Raw genomic sequence first — 18,899 nt, forward strand, 5'->3', positions numbered from 1 at the left:
TGGGCCCTCAGGAAACTAAGACCGTATCTGTATGGACGAAAATTCACTGTGGTTACTGATCACAATCCCCTCATCTGGCTGAACAGAGTCTCTGGGGACAATGGACGCTTACTACGATGGAGCCTGGCTCTGCAGCCCTATAACTTTACATACAGTATAGAACAGGCAGCCAACACCAAAATGCAGATGGACTGTCCAGGCAAGAGGAGCCCTGAGTCCGGTCAGCCATGCCTGTGTGTACTTAACCAGCAACCTGTAGAGGTCCCTAGTACGTACACAAATTGGGAGGGGAAGGGATTGTCATGATAGGTACTTTTTTTCCTGTCCTGTATTTTGTATAATATGTCATAATGTGGTGCCACTTCTCTTTGATTGGATTTACTGTACACTTTGCAATGTCATGGGATGTATGTAACTTAACCTGTCTCCTTCCCCCAATACTTGCAGCCCTAAGCTATAATGTAATTAAGCTTTGTCAACACCACTAGTCAAGGAATAGCCATTCTTCCTCACAGCAGGTGGCTAGTCAAATGCACATACTGGATAGACTAAGCAGAGCCGACCAGTCTAGAATCTTCTGGTAGACCCAACCATTGAATAGAAGGTGTGACCCCTACCCCCTTCATGGGCTGATCCCAGGAGCTCAGACAATCCATTCTTATTTTTGAGATCAGATGTGAGTTGACCCTTGAAGGAGAAGGAGTGGGGATTCTTAGCCGAGGCAAGACCCCACGTCCATCTGTGACTACAGAAGCGAACGGGGCGAGACTTGAGTTGGGGACATATGTCGTCGTTCGTGAGATTGTTTTGGGATCCCTTGGACTCGTGTGGACTATTGCTTTGTTATTGCTTTGTTTGTTTGTTTGGGAGTGGAGTATAGTTTCTGATAATAGGAGTGAAATGTGTTGTAGATAGTATCCGGGTGTGCTGATATCTGTCCTGTAGTTTCTGCCTCAGCCAAGCGGCAACAGACTGGCTGATGATGAAATCATACCATTCAGGTCTCGTGACTTCACTATCAACTATTGTTCCTGGTGGTGAATTCTGGAGCCAACTGCCCATATTGGCAAAGAATCTGGCATTTATTCTTTTCTTCACCACCACTACAGTTAGTCTTGGGCTGTGATCCTGTTTAGCAGACTTGATGCAGTCCATGAACTGTGGGATCTCGTAGTTCACTAAGGTTTTGAGCTGCCCATCGCCTACTCCGTCTCTGTAGATGATGATGTGGTGCGCCAGGCCTACATTAGTCTTGCTCCACGCGTGCAGCGCCGCTTGCATACAAACTTTCACGCCATCGACAATCTCTTGTCTCTGATCCTGGATGACACATCGGGAAAACCAGGTAGTCATTTGCTTATTCGTGCTCGCTACAAAGCGAGCAATAGATCTCCTCCCCTGCAGGGTGTCGTGGTAGCAATCAATCCCAATGACTATCGTTTTTTCCAGAGGTATCTCCACGGTCCACAGCTCTCCTCCTAACTTGCAGTTCATCTGTAAGGTGATTTTGGTGCAGACAGGACAATCTGGGGTTTGCTCAAGGTCGTGGCGATGACGCACTGACTGTGGATGGGGAAGTCCACGCACAGGTGCTTCTTGATGGCGTCGTACTTCATCTTATTAATGCTGGACAGGATACAGATGACCATCTTGGTGTGGTCCGTAATGTTCTGCTGGAGGCCTGTAAATATCCTCCCACTGTGTTCCCGACTTCAGCCAACACCGCCTGGTTCATCTTGATGCGCATTTGCTGTGTGATCTTGAACATGTTCTGCAGAAGAGCGTTCACCACGTGCTAATTTCTCCAGGTGTAAAAGAGCAGCCAATTATTCAAATCTCAGGGGCTGATCAGGACTTGACCCCTCAGCTCTCGCAACCAGTCAGCAAATTGTAGATTATATTCAGCAGATTTGTCTTTTTGCAAGATTTTTTCCAGAGGTGCGATTCTCCCTTCAAACTGTAGGAGTTCGGTATCGAAATTCAGCCCCCAGTCACGTAGCTCTTTCTGAACGCTCTCATCCTTGTGTATGTAGTTCATGAACTTCCCAACTTGCCGCTCCCTCTGTTCTGGTAGTAAGCGGGTGTGAACGGCTAGGTCTTACATGACATTGAAGTCGTTTCTCATTCTGTCGGTCAAACCTGTTAGGTTACACAACTCTGGCACGAGTACGATGGCTCCATCTGTGGCTCCCGGCTTGGGCCTTGGGGGGATGTTCACAATTAGCAGCTGGCTCATGTCTTTCACTTATTCATTGTATTGGTTGTTATAGTAGTCCACAAAGCTGATCTCGCTTCCGTCTGCATTCTTGAAGGTGGACGCTGTAGTCATGTTCCAGGCGATCTCATCTATACAGTAGGTTTTAGTGTTGTACTTGGTGAGGACGATCTGTCCTATCATCTCCTTGCAGCAGGTGTCCTGGAACCTCTGAGGGCCACACGAGGAGTAGAGGCTGCTCATGATGTCGTGCACAGTCTTGTTCCTGAGGACTTTATGGCTGACATCAATGCTCAACATGATGCTGGACTCGTACTGGAGGATGGAGGTGGAAAACCCTGGGCAGATGGCGAGTCGGTGAGCTCTGACTTCGGTGGCGTCGCTCGGGTTGTAATAGTTGCGTCCTATCTGCTTCATATCCACTATCTTCAGGAGTCTTCGGAAAATGATGTTATAGAAATGGAAGCAGGTGGGTGAGGAAGCTCGTTGGTCATGGTGAATATTTGCACGTTCTCTCCAGTTCGAGTTTGGCTGAACACTTCGGTGACCTTAGTCAGTCTTTTTGGTAAAAACAACATGGTTCCATCAAATGCCCACACCTTCCTGATGGTTTCTTCATGCTGGTGCAGGAGGCCATATGCTTGGACTCCATGGCGGGGTTGAACTCAATGTGATACTGGTTCAGGGCCCCACTGTGGTGGGGACACCAGCTTGATGTGGTTGGTCACAAGAGCAATCTTGGTTACAGAGGCTCCAGCTTTTGATTTTTAAACTTGTTCACCCCGACGTCATGGAAGTCACGCCTATGGCCGCCCCATACCCCGATAAACACTTCTACAAGTCTGGCTGACACCTGCAGAACCTCGGGCGATGGTCTCTCTGCTGCCGCTGCCGGCGGACCTCTCTGGCACCCTCTTCCGATGAGAAAAGGCTCAGGCGCTGGCTGCTGAGGTCTGACTGATGGCCGGGGTCCTTGGAGCTGCTGTACCTATCCAGATGGGGCCTGCTCCTGCACACGAGCTCAGCCGCGGGCCCATGATCTTGCTTGTCTGCTCTTCTTTTATTTCTTCGTCCACAAACCACGGACTAGTGCGTATTGTGCCTAGTTTTAATGAGGCCTTCATCAATGTTTCCTCATTCTCCACCATTAGATCACCATGGTGAACATATTGTATGGTGCTACAGCCATTAAATTTTTGGGCAAGGGTGTCTATGATACCCATAAATAATTTTTTAAAACTGTAACCCCCATGGGGAAATGTTTGTCAGCCCATGCACTTTGTGTATGGGCATTACAAGTCTAGGAGACACGCTCCTTAACATTTGGCCTACTTTTAATGAGGCCTTTCTCAACATATCATCATTCGCTGCCACTAGAACACCACGGTGAAGGTGTTGTATGCTGCTGCAGCCATTCAATTTTTGGGCAAGGGTGTGTATGATACCCATAAAAGATTGTTTTAAAATGTACCCCCCATTGGGAAATGTTTGGACAATTTTAGTACTCCAAATGTTTTATTTTAGTGGCATAGCCTACTTACGGACACAATTTTGGTGGGCCACAAAAAAACAAGAATACATTTTGATCACTCTGTTATCTCTGTCAGACGCACGGTGTATCTGTGGTGTCCAAATCCTTCCTTTGCAGGCATACATTGCATTTTTGGGTCTGTTAGACTGCTACCCTTGGTGTATACAGTATTTTGTGTTTTTTTTAATTTTTTTAAATAAATTCCACATATTGAAACAGTCTGTTATCTCAGTCACACGTGTGGTCTATGTGTGGTCTATGTGTGGTCTTCAAATCTTGGCATTTCAGCCGTACATTCCAATTTTTAGTCTGATACCCTTGCGGTCTACAGTATTTTGTGTTTTTTTTTTATTTTAACCCCTTAGTGACGGAGCCAAATTTTTTAAATCTGACCAGTGTCACTTTATGTGGCAATAACTCTGGAACGCTTCAACATATCCCAGTGATTTTGAGACTGTTTTTTTGTGACACGTTATACTTTACGATAATGGTAAATTTAGGTCGATATGTTTTGCGTTTATTTATAAAAAATATCAGAACTTTGAGAAAAATGTTAAAAAATTATCAATTTTTAAACTTTTAATGATTATCCCTTTAATCCAGATAGTCATACCACAGCAAAACAATAAAAAATAACATTTCCCACATGCCTGCTTTACACCAGCACCATTTGTAAAATATTACTTTATTTTATTAGCATTTCAGGAGGTTTAAAAATGTAGCAGTAATTTTTCATTTTTTAAAGGAAATTTACAAAATTTATTTTTTTAGAGACCTATCCATGTTTGAAGTGACTGTGGGGGTCCCATATATTGGGAAACCCCCAAAAGTTATACCATTTTAAAAACAGCACCCCCTGACATATTGAAAACTGCAGTCAGGTAGTTTATTAACCCTTCAGGTGATTTTCAGGAATTAATGCAAAGTGGCATGACAGAAATGAAAATGTGTATTTTTACCACCTAAATGCCTCTAACTTCTAAACAAGTTATAACAGCCGTCAGACTCTAAGGCCGCTATTTGGTCATGAATTGCAATGGCAAACATCAGGATCACACAACCATGATCTGAGGGAACCAATTGGGATAAAGAGGAAGCCCCGACACTCTGTTAACCATTTCTAATGATGTAGTATTTATTGACAGCAGCATCTAAGGGGTTAAACAGGTTTGGACGGTGCAAACACTGATCGTGGCTGATGCAGCAAGTTGTCAGCTATAGTGTACAGCCGGCAGCTCCTGGATTATCACCTGTATGGGGACGCTATTCTCGTATATCTCAGGTCAGTTAAAAGACGTATTGGCGGTCATTAAGGGGTTAAAAAATACATTCCACATATTGAAACGGTCTCTTATCTCTGTCCGACGTCCATTCTATGTGTGGTCTAAAAATAGTTTTTTTTCATGTATACATTCCAATTTTTGGTCTGTCTAATACCCTGGGTCTATACATTATCTTGGTTAAAACAAAACAAATTTTACAGTGTGGTAGTTCCATGACAAGCCTCATCTATCTGTGGGCTACAAAGTGCGCTTTTGAGGCTAACATTCTCCTTTTTTTTGCTGTGTGTTACCCTAGCTCAAAACAGTAAACACTATTTTGTCATGAATTTTTTTTTTTAATTTACCCCCCATGGGGAAGTGTTGGTCAGCCCATATGAGTATGAGTCTATAAGACCCACTCCTTGGTAATGGGACAGTTTTGTTTAGGAGGCCCTCCTCCATGTTTCTTCCAAGGGGGATTGGGGTGCGTGCAAATTTGGTTAAAGGCGGCCCTTGCATTGAATGCATAAGGAACCTGTATGGCAGGACCAACTGAAGAATGTGAAGTGGGTTTTCCTGTGGCCATCCAGTATCTTGGTTCAAAGGCTTATTGGTGTGCATATAACTTGATAGGAGGGCAGGCCTTGCATTCAATGCAACATTTTTTCAGGAGGCCTTCCCGTACCTCTCATGAAAGAGTTATTGGGGTGCGTAGTAATTCTTGGCAGCCCAGCCAGTCACAACATAGGCAATAACAGCATAGGAGACTCACTGTTTAATAATGGCCCTTTAAGAATATTAATGCCGCCTGATGCCCCTCTAAAAATAGGCTCTGTGACTTTAAGAGTCCCTCCTTCATAAATAAAACAAGATCGGTCTTCTTATGTGTCACACACCACATGGCAGCTAGGGGTGTTACATGTTACAATGACATTTCCCAGTAAATGCATTTATAGTGGTTGAAAGCAATGTTAAAGTCGAAAAACGCATCAATAAGCTGCGTGTGAACATAGCCCAAGTGGTGGAGGCACATTTTGGTCTGAGGTTCCTTATTTTGCCTTATATACAAGTCATTACCCTGGAAAGGATGTACCTTAACATATTTCCCAGCAAAATCCATTTTGGTTTCGTTTTTTTATGTTTTTGGTGCACCTGTAAAAATGGCATGAAACTCTGACAACATTGCTTACAGCTGGGACCTAGGAGTCAGAAATGCTTTCAGAGGCGATCCCCATGATGTTCCCGTGTCATTTGAGCAGTGTTTCCATCATTTTCAGACGTTTTTAGACCTTAAAAGGACGCCCGGGGGCAATCGCGGTAAAAATGCTCAGGTCTCCCATAGACTTACATTGGGCTCGTTGCTCGGTTCGAGTACCCGAGTATTCCAATCTGCTCGACCGGAGCAACGAGCACCCGAGCATTTTAGTGCTCGCTCATCACTAATGTTTGTTAATTCTTTTAGGTGACCTCACTTAATTCATAAGTACTTTTTAATATAATTAATGTATGTAAATGTTTTTTTTTCATGAACCATAATTTATCTTTCTTTGACGGACTTTCTCATGAACTTTCACATATTGTGCTTTGTTTGCCTTTTTTTTTTTCTTCAAAAACACTTCATATAAAACGGTGAGTGTAATACTCCTCTATTCTCATTACATCTTGTTATCAGATAAGACCCTATTTTTCTCTTGTTTGTTCCTCAGCATCTCGACTACAAGAAATCTCTGTAACGCTTTCAGGTTACTTGGTTAGAAGCCATCAAGGACTGCTTGGACCTTAACGGGTCCATCTGAACCCCCAATGCAGAAGCCAAATGTCCTGAGAACTGGACCTGCTGTACCACAAATTGTCATTTCTCCAGGTTAGCAGATAAATAGTTGTCACGTAGAACCTGGAGAACCTGTCTGACATGCTCACCATGCTCCTCCAGAGTACGTGAGGAACTCAATATATCATCCAGGAAAATTACCACAAATCTACCAATCAGGGAGACAAAATATATAATTAATGACATTTTCAGAGACTGCCGGAGCATTGGTTAACCGAATGGCAGCATCAAATGTTCAGTCTGCCCCTCAGGTGTATTGTGTGCGGTCTTCCATCCGTCACCATGGCGATACGTATAAGGTTATATGCCCCTCAGGTGTGTTGTGTGCGGTCTTCCATCCGTCACCATGGCGATACGTATAAGGTTATATGCCCCTCTCACGGTAAGTCTGTAAAACCATTTATCTCCAGGTAATTGGCTAAACAGGTCAGATGTAAGGGGTAAAGGACAGGGAAGGTGCACTGTGATTTTATTACTCTCTCTGAAGTCCAAGCATGGACGCCGCCCTCCATCCTATTACCAAACCCCACAGCGACTGGAGAGGGGCATGGCCGTATATGACCCTTAGCCGGACACTGGAAGGGGTTAAATAAGCGAGATTTCGGCATTTTAGCTCCTGGTGTGGAGGCGATAGCACAATCATATGCCGCCATATACTAGACGTCCGGTAACCGGTGATAATCCCCTCATGTGTGGGGTCTATTTGTCTCCAGAGAAATCACACGTTACATTCCACACAGAACATTGTGTAGAAAAGGCGGCGCGAGGTGATTGTGCCAGTAGTGAGGGCGAATAATGGCGGGAATGTCACTGACTGAGGAGACGTCTCCATGTAGCGTCTTCACTGCGGATCACGTGACCCCTGACTCCTCCCCTGTGACCTCATCACAGGTCCTGTGCGCACAGAGCAGCCATATCTGTGGAGTGCGGCTCTGCAGGTGGAGGTATGTGGAGATTCCCCAGTACTGAGCGCAGCCGGGGACATTAACCCCTTCTGCACGGAGGAGACTCTTTATAAGAACCATAACGTTGTTGTTCTGTTTCCTGTAATAGATACATACGAGCCAACTATGGAGGACAGGAAGTGAGGAGCGGAGTGTTCTCCTAGTACAGGGCCCCTTTCTTGGCCCCACACAGTCTAATGCCCCATTATGCCCTGTAAGCAGGTTCTGCCCCACACCCAGCTGCCTCGGGCACTTTACCAGGAGCTGGTACCTCAGATTCTTCCCCGCACCCCTTTCCTTTGTTGGCGCCAAATCTGTTCTGCCTTTGGGGCTCCGGCCTTTATAATATCAGTAACTGCGCCATCAAGGTCTCCTGACCAGGTGCACCCTCTAGACTCTTCCCTCCGGAAACCCTCCCTCTTCCCATTGGTGTCACATGGTCCCGTCTGGACGGCAGATAGCAGTCTGTACAAATGCAGCACAGCCCTGAGGAGGCTTTTTTATGACTCTCCTTATTACACCCCTTATGTAATATATATGATGGCGCTCACACAGTATAATGTTCTCATAGTACCTCCATACCCCCACACACAGTATAATGTTCTCATAGTACCGCCATACCCCCACACACAGTATAATGTTCTCATAGTACCGCCATACCCCCACACAGTATAATGTTCTCATAGTACCGCCATACCCCCACACACAGTATAATGTTCTCATAGTACCGCCATACCCCCCCACACAGTATAATGTTCTCATAGTACCACCATACCCCCCACACACAGTATAATGTTCTCATAGTACCGCCATACCCCCCACACACAGTACAATGTTCTCATAGTACCGCCATACCCCCACACAGTATAATGTTCTCATAGTACCTCCATACCCCCACACACAGTATAATGTTCTCATAGTACTGCCATACCCCCACACACAGTATAATGTTCTCATAGTACCGCCATACCCCCCACACACAGTACAATGTTCTCATAGTACCGCCATACCCCCACACAGTATAATGTTCTCATAGTACCTCCATACCCCCACACACAGTATAATGTTCTCATAGTACCGCCATACCCCCACACACAGTATAATGTTCTCATAGTACCGCCATACCCCCACACACAGTATAATGTTCTCATAGTACCGCCATACCCCCACACACAGTATAATGTTCTCATAGTACCGCCATACCCCCACACACAGTATAATGTTCTCATAGTACCGCCATACCCCCCCACACAGTATAATGTTCTCATAGTACCGCCATACCCCCCACACACAGTACAATGTTCTCATAGTACCGCCATACCCCCACACAGTATAATGTTCTCATAGTACCTCCATACCCCCCACACACAGTATAATGTTCTCATAGTACCGCCATACCCCCACACACAGTATGTTCTCATAGTACCGCCATACCCCCACACACAGTATAATGTTCTCATAGTACCGCCATACCCCCACACACAGTATAATGTTCTCATAGTACCGCCATACCCCCACACACAGTATAATGTTCTCATAGTACCGCCATACCCCCCCACACAGTATACTGTTCTCATAGTACCGCCATACCCCCCACACACAGTACAATGTTCTCATAGTACCGCCATACCCCCACACAGTATAATGTTCTCATAGTACCTCCATACCCCCACACACAGTATAATGTTCTCATAGTACCGCCATACCCCCACACACAGTATAATGTTCTCATAGTACCGCCATACCCTCACACACAGTATAATGTTCTCATAGTACCGCCATACCCCCACACAGTATAATGTTCTCATAGTAGCGCCATACCCCCACACACAGTATAATGTTCTCATAGTACCGCCATACCCCCACACACAGTATAATGTTCTCATAGTACCGCCATACCCCCACACAGTATAATGTTCTCATAGTACTGCCATACCCCCACACACAGTATAATGTTCTCATAGTACCGCCATACCCCCACACAGTATAATGTTCTCCTAGTACCGCCATACCCCCACACAGTATAATGTTCTCATAGTACCGCCATACCCCCACACACAGTATAATGTTCTCATAGTACCGCCATACCCCCACACACAGTATAATGTTCTCATAGTACCGCCATACCCCCACACACAGTATAATGTTCTCATAGTACCGCCATACCCCCACACACAGTATAATGTTCTCATAGTACCGCCATACCCCCACACACAGTATAATGTTCCTACAGTACCGCCACACCCCCACACAGTATAATGTTCTCATAGTACCGCCATACCACCACACACAGTATAATGTTCTCATAGTACTGCCATACCCCCACACACAGTATAATGTTCTCATAGTACCGCCATACCCACACACACAGTATAATGTTCTCATAGTACCGCCATACCCCCACACACAGTATAATGTTCTCATAGTACCGCCATACCCCCACACACAGTATAATGTTCTCATAGTACCGCCATACCCCCACACACAGTATAATGTTCCTACAGTACCGCCATACCCCCACACACAGTATAATGGTCTCATAGTACCGCCATACCCCCACACACAGTATAATGTTCTCATAGTACCTCCATACCCCCACACACAGTATAATGTTCCTACAGTACCGCCACACCCCCACACAGTATAATGTTCTCATAGTACCGCCATACCACCACACACAGTATAATGTTCTCATAGTACTGCCATACCCCCACACACAGTATAATGTTCTCATAGTACCGCCATACCCCCACACACAGTATAATGTTCTCATAGTACCGCCATACCCCCACACACAGTATAATGTTCCTACAGTACCGCCATACCCCCCCTCCCCACAGTATAAAGTTCCCACAATAGTGGCTTCTCATAGACACAGAATAATATTTCCACAGGACTGACATCCCCCCCACACACAGTATAATGTCCCCACAGGACTGGCATCCCCCTCACACACTGTATAATGTCCCCACAATACTGCCATCCCCCCACTTTTTAATGTTCCCACAGTACTGCCCCCTACATGCACAATATGGTACCATCCACCTCACTGACTACCTCCGACCACCGACAATTAATAAATACTCACTTAGCCTCATTCTTGGTGCAGATACTAATGAGCCCAGGATCTATGAGATATTTACCATACGATAGTTGGATAGGCAGGAGTGTATCATCCATAAAGGTAGCCCACTCGGTTGCTATGGTGCCTATGAAGTGACAGGGCTCGGTGGGGTGTGGTATTGGTCACCCTCTCCTTCCCATCATCACAATTTCAGTGATATCCACATTCCCATGACGGTGATACCGCTGAATAGATTAGTGAATCAGGGAGTGGAAAGCTCCTCATCCACCATTCAGCCTTCACTTCTGAGTCTGAGACTCCGTGCACTGCAGGCACAATGACGTCACTACATCACACCTGTAGTACGGAGCCTCAGTACTCACACCGCACAGACCAGAGCAGCGCTCCTCAGGAACCGGGTTGGCTGAGTAGTGTGAGGTTTATATCAGGAATTGTGGGGGCATCATATTAAGGGAAGAGCTGTTGGGACTCTCATACTGAATGTGTGGCTGGTAGGGGCCGTTATACTGGGGTTGTGGTGGACTGTAAATGCCTCCATACTGAGTGGGGGTTATTATTTTGTGTAGAAGGTTGTGGTGGCAATAATTAGAGATGAGCGAATATCTTCATAAAATGATCGCCAAACATAAATTCAGCACAAATATGATACATTCGGATTCGTGATCGGTAACACAAGCATTTTTCTTAACATCGGAAAAAGTCAGTAACATTCGGTAAAAGACATAATAGAAGCCGGCAATACATGTGCCACGTGTAGTGAAATCACAGCCACCAATGTGGGAGACTGGGGTTCAAATCCTGGCTCTGCCCTGTTGGACATAATATACCAGTAGTGGTCCATAACACTATGGTGCCTACCTCAATAAACATGAGTGTCACGAATAAAGAGTCATGCCGGTTCAGACGTCGCCTGGATTAACAAGGTTCACGGTAGATGTCGAGGAACCAGGACAATCTGATGATGAATGGGCTACTGGACCAAACCATACATGGACAAGGCAAGAGAACCTGCAGATCCACCCCACATGAAGACCTGGAAGAACAACATGTGCAACCCCCTGAAGATCCTGATCCAACCCTGCAACTAGAGAGCACTGCAGCTGGTCTGAAACAGAAGATCTTAGATAAACTAAATACCATCAATACCAGAGATCGACTGCCAAGGCTCAGCAAAGAAACACCACCAAACAGTGTGCTAGAGGATGCCAATAGAGCAGCACTTGCATCAATACCTACCACCACCATGAAGGATCCTCACGAAGGAACAGTTAAATCCAACTACTGCCCAATAACCTGCCTTACAAGAACATGGAAACTTCTGTCAGGCATCATAGCCACCAAGCTACAGAACCATATGAACCAGTACATGAATCCAGCTCAGAAAGGCATTGGGACTGACACCAGAGGCTTTAAGCACCAGCTCCTAGTAGATAAAGCAGTCGCTCAAGACTCAAGATCCAAACAGACCAATCTCAGCACAGCCTGGATTGACTGCAGGAAAGCCTATGATTCAATGCCACACACATGGATCTCACAATGCTTGGCTCTGTACAATGTCAACAAGAAATGAAGAACTTTTCTCAGAAACTCGCTGGAGCTACGGAGAACAACATCAGGAGACAACTAGCACAAGTGACCATCAAATGCGGTATATACAAGGTGATGCACTGTCCCCATGCTGTTCTGCATAGGCTTGAACCCCCTCAGTCAGATAATTACAGTCTGGCTATGGATACAAGTTCTAGAGTGGAAGCACCATCAGCCACCTTCTCTACATGGATGACATCAAGCTGTATGCGAAAAACTAACAAGACATCACTGATGCACCTGACAAGGATTTACAGTGAAGAAATCGGGATGTCTTTCGGACTTGAGAAGTGTTGTTGTTTGGTAATAAAGAGAGGCAAGGTAGTCAAGACTGATGGAGTGAATTACTAGCAGTGCACATAGCAGATGTACAGATATGCGACAAGTACCTCGGCATTCCACAGGAATACGGTAACCATGATGAGGAGGCAAGGAAAGCAGCAACATCCAAATACCATCAAAGGGTAAGACAGGTCCTGAAGAGCCAGCTCAATGGGAAGAATAAAATCCATGCCAGCAATACATATGCCCTGCCAGTTATCAGATACCCTGCTGGCATAGTGTGCTGGCCAAAAGAAGAGATGGAAGCTGCAGATGTGAAAACACGAAAGCTCCTCACAATGCATGGAGGTCTCCACCCTAAGTCTAACACCCAAAGATTGTATACCAACAGAAAGGAGGGTGGTCGAGACTTGATAAGCATCCAAGCCACTATCATGCATGAAACAAGGAGTATCCAGGAATACATCAGAAAGATGGCTCCAAAAGATGAGATGCTGAGAAAAAGCCTAAGGCAGCAACAACAACAGATCTGGAAGGAAGAACAGGAACATGAACCGCCATGGCAAGACAAGCCGCTGCATGGGATGTACCATCGACAGATAATGGAGGTGGTGACATGGAGAAATCCTACCAATGGCTGGGGAAAGCTGGACTACGAGACAGCACAGAGGCACTAATCATAGCGGCACAAGAGCAAGCACTAAGTACCAGATCCATAGAAGCAGGAATCTAGCACACAAGACAAGACCAAAGAGTGACAAATACAATTAGTACAGTGTGTGCAGCTTACTATACATGTATTTAATTAATAAAATATAATTTTTATGAAACAAAATAGTGTGGGCTCTGTGAGATCCCCGCTAGCCCCGTGAGGAAGTCGCACGGTGCAGAGGTGAGTTCACCGGGAGAATTTCACTGCGGTGAATTTCAACTCGCCTCTGCACTGTGCGACTTTCCCATGGTGCTAGCGGGGATCTCACCGAGGTCACCGCAGTTCAGCCCGGCTGGGAACACAGCCTCAGTGACGTCACTGCTAGTCACTGATGCTGCGTTCCCAGCAGTTCACTCACCAGTGGTTCTCAGCCTGGATAGTCACATCTTGGCACTGTCCAGGTTGAAAACTATTTCTCGCCCCGACTTGGATTACGGCATGGGACAGAATGACAGACAGGTATGGTATATTTTTAACCTACAAGAGACAGAGTACAAAGTCCAAATATGTAAAAAAATAAACATTTTATTACACAAGATAATTTTAACAATAACTCACATTATAAGAAAAAAAGGCGATGGACACGTGGTGCACAGTATCAACAAAGTCCATTGCACGGTTCTACACTAAAAAGTATCAGGCATGGGATAAACGATGCACAAATAACACTTTCTTAATAATATTTAGCATGTAACAACCAAATTGCAAATATTGGTCACCTGCCAAAGGGTCAGGAGACCAAAATAGTTAAGGTACCGTCACACTAAACGATTTACCAACGATCACGACCAGCGATGCGACCTGGCCGTGATCGTTGGTAAGTCGTTGTGTGGTCGCTGGGGAGCTGTCACACAGACAGCTCTCCAGCGACCAACGATGCCGAAGTCCCTGGGTAAGCAGGGTAAACATCGGGTTACTAAGCGCAGGGCCGCGCTTAGTAGCCCGATGTTTACCCTGGTTACCATTGTAAATGTAAAAAAAAACCAAACAGTACATACTCACATTCCGGTGTCACGTCCCTCGCTGTCTGCTTCCCGCACTGACTGAGTTGCCGCTGTAAAGCACAGCACAGCGGTGACGTCACCGCTGTGCTCTGCTTTTACTTTACAGCCGGCACTCACAGTCAGTGCGGGAAGCGGACGGCGAGGGACGTGTGACAGACATCAGAAGGTGAGTATGTACTTGTTTTTTTACTTTTACAATGGTAACCAGGGTAAATATCGGGTTACTAAGCGCGGCCTTGCGCTTAGTAACCCGATATTTACCCTGGTTACCATTGTAAAACATCGCTGGCATCGTTGCTTTTGCTGTCAAAGGCCGGCGTCACACTTGGCGTAAGACAATACGCCACGTATTATACGTCCGTACTACGGCTGTAATACGGAGAAATGTTCCCAAAATATTGATCCGTAGTCAGGGTGTGTCAGCGTATTTTGCGCATGGCATCCTCCGTATGTAATCCGTATGGCATCCGTACTGCGAGATTTTTGCGCAGGTTTGCAAAACCGATATCTAATGGATTTATGTGCTCAAATGTTCTGGACAACATATATACAGTGTATATATATATATATATGTCATTGAGACACATATATATATATATATATATATATATATATATATATATATATATATATATATATATTCTGTATTTAGATTTCATTCAGCGCGATATCTGTGAAAAGCCGGTAATTCAATTGCCGGCTTCACATTTCTCCTGCCTAAACCCGACAGGATATGAGACATGGTTTACATACAGTAAACCATCTCATATCCCCCTTTTTTTTGCATATTCCACACTACTAATGTTAGTATTGTGTATGTGCAAAATTTCAGCGCTGTAGCTGCTAAAATAAAGTGTTAAATGGCGGAAAAAATTGGCGTGGGCTCCCGCGCAATTTTCTCCGCCAGAATGGTAAAGCCAGTGACTGAGGGCAGATATTAATAGCCAGGAGAGGGTCCATGGTTATTGGCCCCCCCGTGGCTAAAAACATCTGCCCCCAGCCACCCCAGAAAAGGCACATCTGGAAGATGCGCCTATTCTGGCACTTGGCCACTCTCTTCCCACTCCCTGTAGCGGTGGGATATGGGGTAATGAAGGGTTAATGCCACCTTGCTATTGTAAGGTGACATTAAGCCAGATTAATAATGGAGAGGCGTCAATTATGACACCTATCCATTATTAATCCAATTGTTTGAAAGGGTTAAAAAACACACACACATGATTTAAAAGTATTTTAATGAAATAAACACAGCGGTTGTTTTAATATTTTATTGCTCTCTCAATCCATCAGCAACACCCTCGCTTGGCAAAATAATAAACACACAATATACATACCTTCTGATGTCCGATCACGTCCCACGAGGTAATCCATCTGAAGGGGTTAACTAATATTACAGGCACGAGCTGCGATAAACCACTCGCTCGTGTCTGTAATCCCCCGGGTGCTGAAAGGAAAGCTGGATCTGTACTTACATTGAGTCGCGGTGATGCGCCCCTGCTGGATGTTCTCATGAACTGCAGCCTGGGAACTTTTTCCCACGCTCCAGGTCATATGAGGACATCCACCAGGGGGCGCATCACCGCGACTGAAGGAAATGTAGGTCAATGACCTACATTTCATTCATTCGCCGGGGAATTACAAGCACGAGCACACAGCTGCATTAGCAGGGCTCCTGCTTGTAAATTATTTTAACCCCTTCAGATGGATTACATCGTGGGACGTGACGGTTCAGCTGAGGGTATGTATCTTGTGCGTTTATTATTTTGCCAAGCGAGGGTCTGCAAATGGATTGAGAGAGCAATAAAATATTAAAACAACCGCTGTGTTTATTTCATTAAAATACTTTTAAATCATGTGTGTGTGTGTTTTTTAACCCTTTCCTACAATTGGATTAATAATGGATAGGTGACATAATTGACGCCTCTCCATTATTAATCTGGCTTAATGTCACCTTACAATAGCAAGGTGACATTAACCCTTCATTACCCCATACCCCACCGCTACAGGGAGTGGGAAGAGAGTGGCCAAGTGCCAGAATAGGCGCATCTTACAGATGTGCCTTTTCTGGGGTGGCTGGGGGCAGATGTTTGTAGCCAGGGGGGGGCCAATAACCATGGACCCTCTCCTGGCTATTAATATCTGCCCTCAGTCACTGGCTTTACCATTCTGGCGGAGAAAATTGCGCGGGAGCCCACGCCAATTTTTTCCGCCATTTAACCCTTTATTTTAGCAGCTACAGCACTGAAATTTTGCACATACACACTACTAACATTAGTAGTGTGGAATATGCAAAAAAAAAAGGGGATATGAGATGGTTTACTGTATGTAATCATGTCTCATGTCCTTTCGGGTTTGTGCAGGAGAAATGAAAAGCCGGCAATTGAATTACCGACTTTTCACTAACACCGCTGCGTATTTCTTGCAAGTCACACTGCTGGTCCGTGTGGAATCCGTATTTTTCTCGCCCCCATAGACTTTCATTGGTGATTTTTTTGCGCAATGCGCTGACAAACGCAGCATGCTGCGATTTTGTATGGCCGTAGAAAGCCGTATAATACTGAACCGTAATATACGGCTGATAGGAGCAGCCCCATTGAGAATAATTGTGCCGTTTATTTTGCGAGTTTTACGGACGTAATTTCTGCGCTCTTACGTCCGTAAAACTCGCCAGTGTGACGCCGGCCAAACACAACGACACACGCCGATCTGATGACCAAATGAAGTTCTGAACTTTCAGCAACGACCAGCGATATCACAGCAGGATCCAGATCGCTGCTGCGTGTCAAACACAACGATATCGCTATCCAGGACGCTGCAAGTTCACGGATCGCTATCGTTATCGTTGCAAAGTCGCTTAGTGTGAAGGTACCTTTAGTACAGAGAAAGAGGGGATATCTCCATAAGGAGGGAATATCCACATAATCAGAAAATTAGACCATGAATGTACAATGAAATTAGGGACAAGCCCACAGATTTTTGTGCAATAGATCAAGCCATAGTAGGTATAGGTACACAAAAGGACATCTCACCCATAATAGCCTGTGTGTGGTAGTGCAATGGAAACCAGCCCCGACGCGCGTTTCGCATGGGCTTCTTCGGGGGGACATCATGTGTCGGGGCTGGTTTCCATTGCACTACCACACACTAGTACTAGTACTAGTTGGTACTAGTATCAACACCCGGTCTCCTTCTTTAAAGGTCCTGACCGTGGCCCTTTTATTATAAGTGCGGCTCTGAGTGGCCTGGGCATCCAACAGATGCTCCTTTACTATGGGCCGCGCGGCTGCAATATGATCCTGCATATTTGCCACATACGCGATGACACTCTTATGTGGAGTGGGCTCCTGTTCCCATGTCTCTTTGGCTACATCCAGCAGTCCCCTCGGGTGCTTGCCATACAATAGCTCAAATTGGGAGAACCCTGTGGATGGCTGCGGTACCTCGCAGATGGCGAACATTAGATAGGGCAGTAACATATCCCATTCCTTCCCATCCTTGGTGACCACCTTTTTGAGCATGGCCTTGAGGTTCTTATTAAACCGCTCCACCAACCCATCAGTTGGTGGATGATACACCAACATACGTAACTGTTTAATCTGGAGCAAGTTACATAGCTCCCTGGTCATCTTAGACATAAAAGTAGTTCCCTGATCTGTCAAGATCTCCTTGGGTAGCCAGTGACAAAACATGGCAAATAGTTCACGGGCTATTAGTTTAGCTAAAGACTGGTGGAGTGGTATCGCCTCTGGGTATCGGATGGCGTAGTCTACGACTACTAATATGTGTTGGTGGCCCCGGGCAGATTTTACTATTGGTCCTACTAGATCCATCTCAATCCGCTCAAAGTACTTCTATAATGGGCAGAGGCACCAATGGACTCCGGTAGTCCGTGGTGGGTGAGGTTAGTTGGCACTCGTGACATGTGTCACAGTACCTTTTGACCTCAGCGTAGACACCAGGCCAGAATCCCACCACGGGGGTCCCCCACAACAGCCAGCAGCGGCGGCACCCCCCAGAATCCCACCGCAGGGGTTCCCCACAACAGCCAGCAGCGGCGGCACCCTCCAAAATCCCACCACAGGGGTCCCCCACAACAGGCAGCAGCGGCGGCACCCCCTCAAAAATCCCACCGCAGGGGTCCCCCCACAATAGCCAGCAGCGGCGGCACCCCGCAAATCCCACCACGGGTCCCCCACAACAGCCAGCAGCGGCGGCACCCCCTCCAAAATCCCACCACAGGGGTCCCCTACAACAGCCAGTAGCGGCGGCACCCCCCAAAATCCCACCGCGGGGGTCCCCAACAACAGCCAGCAGCGGCGGCACCCCCCAAAATCCCACCTTAGGGGTCCCCGACAACAGCCAGCAGCGGCGGCACCCCCCAAAATCCCACCGCAGGGGTCCCCCACAACAGCCAGCAGCGGCGGCACCCCCCAAAATCCCACCGCG

General features: G+C 46.1%; 1 protein-coding gene and 1 pseudogene across 2 annotated transcripts in view; one reads left to right on the forward strand and one right to left on the reverse strand.

Annotated features, from left to right (window-relative positions):
- Nucleotides 1-843: 843 nt before the first annotated feature.
- On the reverse strand, nt 844-18,079 carry LOC143768305 (piwi-like protein 1 pseudogene; annotated as a pseudogene).
- LOC143766951 (uncharacterized) overlaps nt 7,677-18,899 on the forward strand; it is a 77,073-nt gene continuing 65,850 nt past the window's right edge. For both annotated transcript variants that reach the window (XM_077254968.1, XM_077254970.1), the window contains exon 1: nt 7,677-7,783. The gene's annotated coding sequence lies outside the window, so the exon portion shown is untranslated. The remainder of the gene's footprint in view (nt 7,784-18,899) is intronic.

This window comes from Ranitomeya variabilis, chromosome 4 (assembly GCF_051348905.1).
Source record: "Ranitomeya variabilis isolate aRanVar5 chromosome 4, aRanVar5.hap1, whole genome shotgun sequence".
Lineage (NCBI taxonomy): Eukaryota > Metazoa > Chordata > Amphibia > Anura > Dendrobatidae > Ranitomeya > Ranitomeya variabilis.